We start from the raw sequence: 5,962 nt of genomic DNA on the forward strand, positions 1-5,962 counted from the left end.
TACTGACCCTCCCTCCACCTTTACCTGGATCTGGATTTCCCTTGGGCCTTCCATGAGTCTGGTCCTCCCCTGACCATCCTTGGGTCTCTTCTGGGTCTGGACCTCCCATTAAGCTGCACCTGGGCTTCTCCTGGGACCGGACTTCCCCTGGACCTCCCCTTGGTTTAGACCTTCCCCTGCACCTGGGCCTGGGCGCCCCCTGGCTCTAGGCCTCCCGTTGACCCCCTCTGGGCCTGGGCCTCACCAAACCTGAACGTGGGATTCTCCTGCACCTGTATCTGGGCCTCCACTGTGACTGGAATACACTTCACCGGTACCTGGGCAACCTCTGGGCCTCCCCTCAGCCTCCCTGGGCCTGGGCTTCACCAAACCTGAACCTGGGACTCCCCTGCACCTGGGCCTCACCTAGGCCTCTGCTTGGACTGGGCCTCACCTTCTCCTGCAACCCGGTCTCCTCTGGGTCCAGACTTCCCTTTAACCTGCACCTGGACCTCCCCTGGATTTGGACCTAACCTACACCTGGTCTTCTGAGCCCTGGGTCTGGACCACCTGGGCACCTGCACCTGGCCTTCCCTTGGGTCTGGACTACCACTTCACCTGTATCTGGGACTCCCCCGTACCTGGGCCTCACCTTCCCCTGCACCTTAGCCTCTCCTGCGTCTGGACGTCCCTTCCACCTGTACCTGAGCCACACCTCTGAATGGATGTACCTCCCCTGGGATTAGCCCTCCCAGCAGCTGGACATGGGCCTCCCTTGGGGCTGGACCTCACCAAACCTGACCCTGGGCTTTCCAGGTCTCGGCCTCCTCTGGGCCTCCCCTGGCCGTTGACATCCACAGCACCTTAATCCGGGCCTCACCTGCACCAGGGCCTCTCCCGCACCTGTAACTGGTCTTAACCTGGATCTGGATATCCCCTTCCAATGCACCTGGGCCTCTCCTGGTTCTGGACCTCCCCTGGACCTGTAACTGGGCCTCTCCCTGGTCTGGACCTCCCCTGCACCTGGACCTGGGCCTCCCCTATGACTGGAATACTCTTCACGACAACATCTGGGCACCTTCTGAGCCTCCCTGGGACTATACATCCACAGTACCTTAACCTGGGCCTCACCTGCACCTGGGCCTCCCTTGCACCTGCAACTTGTCCTAACCAGGGTCTGGATATCTCCTTCCCATGCACCTGCACCTGTCCTGGGTCTGGACCTCCCCATGATCTATACCTGGGCCTCCCTGGGTCTGGACCTCCCCTGCCCCTGCACCTGGGCCTCCCTGGGTCTGGACAGCCCCTGCTCCTGTCCTGGGCCTCCCTGGGTCTGGACAACCACGCACCTCTATCCNACCCGAATCTGGGGGGAATGCCCGAAGGAGACAGGGCTGACCCCGCAGGCTGCCCCCATAGCCCTGGTCCACCCAGAGCCCCCCAGGGACCCGGAGCAGCCCCCACAACATCTGTGCCCACCCACAGAGGCTTGGCATCAGCCCACCCCTGCACTNGCGGCTTTAGAGACAAGGGGCCCACAGGCATATGGCAAGGGAGACAGCCGCTGAGCATCAGAGGCACAGCCAGAGGCCCGGGTCCAGGTAGGCCAAGCCGGTACCGCCCTTCCAGACGCCCTAGGCCACNCAGCACCAGGACCAGGGGCCTCCGGCAGGGCACGGCTCCTTCTGCCACCCACCTGGGCTTTTTGACAAGGAACGTCCCACTGTGTTACTACAGTTACAGCTACCACAGTGACAGACCCAACAGCGAAAACCAGCCTGAACCCGGGGCCCTCAAGCATGGCTCCTGAGGGTCAGAGCCAGGACCCTGGGCCTCCACTGGGACTGAGTACACATCACCGGTATCGGGGCCTGGATGGGGGCTTCCCTGAGCCTGAGCACGCTCAGCACCTGCACTGCTACTGACCCTCCCTCCACCTTTACCTGGATCTGGATTTCCCTTGGGCCTTCCATGAGTCTGGTCCTCCCCTGACCATCCTTGGGTCTCTTCTGGGTCTGGACCTCCCATTAAGCTGCACCTGGGCTTCTCCTGGGACCGGACTTCCCCTGGACCTCCCCTTGGTTTAGACCTTCCCCTGCACCTGGGCCTGGGTGCCCCCTGGCTCTAGGCCTCCCGTTGACCTCCTCTGGGCCTGGGCCTCACCAAACCTGAACGTGGGATTCTCCTGCACCTGTATCTGGGCCTCCACTGTGACTGGAATACACTTCACCGGTACCTGGGCAACCTCTGGGCCTCCCCTCAGCCTCCCTGGGCCTGGGCTTCACCAAACCTGAACCTGGGACTCCCCTGCACCTGGGCCTCACCTAGGCCTCTGCTTGGACTGGGCCTCACCTTCTCCTGCAACCCGGTCTCCTCTGGGTCCAGACTTCCCTTTAACCTGCACCTGGACCTCCCCTGGATTTGGACCTAACCTACACCTGGTCTTCTGAGCCCTGGGTCTGGACCAGCTGGGCACCTGCACCTGGCCTTCCCTTGGGTCTGGACTACCACTTCACCTGTATCTGGGACTCCCCCGTACCTGGGCCTCACCTTCCCCTGCACCTTAGCCTCTCCTGCGTCTGGACGTCCCTTCCACCTGTACCTGAGCCACACCTCTGAATGGATGTACCTCCCCTGGGATTAGCCCTCCCAGCAGCTGGACATGGGCCTCCCTTGGGGCTGGACCTCACCAAACCTGACCCTGGGCTTTCCAGGTCTCGGCCTCCTCTGGGCCTCCCCTGGCCCTTGACATCCACAGCACCTTAATCCGGGCCTCACCTGCACCAGGGCCTCTCCCGCACCTGTAACTGGTCTTAACCTGGATCTGGATATCCCCTTCCAATGCACCTGGGCCTCTCCTGGTTCTGGACCTCCCCTGGACCTGTAACTGGGCCTCTCCCTGGTCTGGACCTCCCCTGCACCTGGACCTGGGCCTCCCCTATGACTGGAATACTCTTCACGACAACATCTGGGCACCTTCTGAGCCTCCCTGGGACTATACATCCACAGTACCTTAACCTGGGCCTCACCTGCACCTGGGCCTCCCTTGCACCTGCAACTTGTCCTAACCAGGGTCTGGATATCTCCTTCCCATGCACCTGCACCTGTCCTGGGTCTGGACCTCCCCATGATCTATACCTGGGCCTCCCTGGGTCTGGACCTCCCCTGCCCCTGCACCTGGGCCTCCCTGGGTCTGGACAGCCCCTGCTCCTGTCCTGGGCCTCCCTGGGTCTGGACAACCACGCAACTCTATCCGGGCCTCGAACACACCTGCACCTGCTCACCTGCAGCTGCTCCAGGTTGCCTGGAACCTGAAAGAACCGAAGCGACACCCAGGACACAGGTTCTCTGGGACTGGAGAGGCTCTGGGTCCATCCCCACAGCGGCTTTAGAGACAAGGGGCCCACAGGCATATGGCAAGGGAGACAGCCGCTGAGCATCAGAGGCACAGCCAGAGGCCCGGGTCCAGGTAGGCCAAGCCGGTACCGCCCTTCCAGACGCCCTAGGCCACGGAGCACAATTCAGACCCAGAGTCCCAAGGCTCAGAGACACCAGGAGAGACACCTGCCCTCTCCCCCCACCTCTGGCCTCCCTGGCTGGGAACCACCTGCTGGCCCCGGCACACGAAGGGTCCCAGAGTGATCCCCACACCATGGGGCCACGGTTAACCCAGAAGGCTGTCACAATGTCGTTGCATCCAAGATGGGTACACACACGAGCCCCACAGCGCCGCACCCCGCCAGGGAGCCCCCACCAGAGCGCAAGAGGCCTCCAGGGCTCCAGCAGCACACCTGCAGCTCTGGGCCTGCCCACCACCTCCCCAGGCTCCGCCTCCATCCCAAGCTTCAGCCTGAGCCTCCCAGGAGGCTCCCCAGCTGGGCCCACAGGCAGGTGGCCCCCCAGGGAAGAAGGATTCTGGGTGGGTCTGTGTCACTCTGGTATTATTGCACTGCTGGGACATGTTACTACCACAGCATCACAGAGCCCATCACAAACCCCACACAGCCCAACCCCGTGCGACCCCGTTCCCACACCACCAGCTCCCTGTGTGAGGCCCAGGTGGGCTGGCACCCTGCCCTGTGGGAAGCGCGACGGTGGGCCACATATGAGCCCCTTCAGGGCGGCTGATCCAATACGGTTTGAAAACAGTTCCTCCAGGGGGAGGGCTGGACCCTCGTGCCCATGTCTCTGGGACCCATGTCTCTGGACCGTCCATCCCAGTGCTCAGGGCCCCCTCAGTCTGGTCCAAACCTGACCTCACCTGGACACCCCTGGGACCCTTGATCCACACCCTGATTCCGGAGGCTTCCGGAAGAGTACACCCTCGGCCAGGCCGGTCCTTGGCACATGTGGGCACACAACCCGAATCTGGGGGGAATGCCCGAAGGAGACAGGGCTGACCCCGCAGGCTGCCCCCATAGCCCTGGTCCACCCAGAGCCCCCCAGGGACCCGGAGCAGCCCCCACAACATCTGTGCCCACCCACAGAGGCTTGGCATCAGCCCACCCCTGCACTGGGGCCTCACCTCCTCCCTGGGGAGACAGCGCAGGAGGGGCCAGCCAGACCCCCGCCCCCCAGCTGCTCTGTAGGGTGGGGCAGGTGCACGGGACACCTGTGCCGACAGACCCAGTGCAGCACCAGGACCAGGGGCCTCCGGCAGGGCACGGCTCCTTCTGCCACCCACCTGGGCTTTTTGACAAGGAACGTCCCACTGTGTTACTACAGTTACAGCTACCACAGTGACAGACCCAACAGCGAAAACCAGCCTGAACCCGGGGCCCTCAAGCATGGCTCCTGAGGGTCAGAGCCAGGACCCTGGGCCTCCACTGGGACTGAGTACACATCACCGGTATCGGGGCCTGGATGGGGGCTTCCCTGAGCCTGAGCCCTCTCAGCACCTGCACTGCTACTGACCCTCCCTCCACCTTTACCTGGATCTGGATTTCCCTTGGGCTTTCCATGAGTCTGGTCCTACCCCGACCATCCTTGGGTCTCATCTGGGTCTGGACCTCCCATTAAGCTGCACCTGGGCTTCTCCTGGAGCTGGACTTCCCCTGGACCTCCCCTTGGTTTAGACCTTCCCTGCTTCTGGGCCTGGGCCTTCCCTGGGTCTGGCCTACCACTTCGCCTGTACCTGAACATTTTCTGCACCTGGGCTATCCCTGGACTATCCCTGGGCCTGGGCCTTACCTGCACCTGCACATTCACCTCACCTGAACTTGGGCCGGACCTGCACCTGCACATTCACCTCACCTGAACTTGGGCCGGACATGGGCCTTCACTCGGTCTCCCCTGGATCTAGATTCCGTTGTACCTGGATCTCACCTGCACCTGGACCTGGGCCTCCCATGTGACTGGAATACACTTCACTACAACATCTGGGCCTACCCTGAGCCTCCTTGAGACTAGACATCCACAGTACCTTAATCTGGGCCTCACCTGTACCTGGGCCGCCCCTGTACCTGGAACTGGTCCTAACCAGTGTCTGGGTATCTCCTTTGTACGCACCTGCACCTGTCCTGGGTCTCAACCTCTCCTTGAGCTATACCTACACTTCCCTGGGTCTGCACATCACATTCACCTGTACCTGGGCCTCCCTGGATCTAGATATCACATTCACTTGTACCTGGACACCCCTGAGACCTCCATCCACACCCTGAATCCGGAGGCCTCTGGAAGAGCACATCCTCGGCTAGGCTGGCCCTTGGCACATGTGGACACACACCCCAAGTCCAGGAGAGACTGCCCGAAGGAGACAGGGCTGAACCCCCAGGCTGCCCCCATAGCCCTGGTCCACCCAGAGCCCCCCAGGGACCTGGAGCAGCCCCCACAACATCTGTGCCCACCCACGGAGGCTTGGCATCAGCCCACCCCTGCACTAGGGCCTCACCTGCTCCCCGGGGAGAAGCGCGGGAGGGGCCGGCCAGACCCCCGCCCCCCAGCTGCTCTGTAGTGTGGGGCAGGTGCACGGGACACCTGTGCA

The 5,962-nt window shown here is 62.6% G+C and overlaps 1 long non-coding RNA gene across 1 annotated transcript in view; it reads right to left on the bottom strand.

Moving 5' to 3' along the window:
• The window catches only part of LOC117798916, a 9,071-nt gene extending 3,135 nt beyond the window's left edge, over window positions 1-5,936 (bottom strand). The window contains exons 1-2 of the long non-coding RNA XR_004622924.1: window positions 2,890-5,936; window positions 2,293-2,849 (exon numbers count right to left, since the gene is read on the bottom strand). This is a non-coding gene — a long non-coding RNA (uncharacterized LOC117798916). The remainder of the gene's footprint in view (window positions 1-2,292; window positions 2,850-2,889) is intronic.
• Window positions 5,937-5,962: the final 26 nt, after the last annotated feature.

The sequence above is a fragment of the Ailuropoda melanoleuca genome, unplaced genomic scaffold (assembly GCF_002007445.2).
Source record: "Ailuropoda melanoleuca isolate Jingjing unplaced genomic scaffold, ASM200744v2 unplaced-scaffold3761, whole genome shotgun sequence".
Classification (NCBI taxonomy): Eukaryota; Metazoa; Chordata; class Mammalia; order Carnivora; family Ursidae; genus Ailuropoda; species Ailuropoda melanoleuca.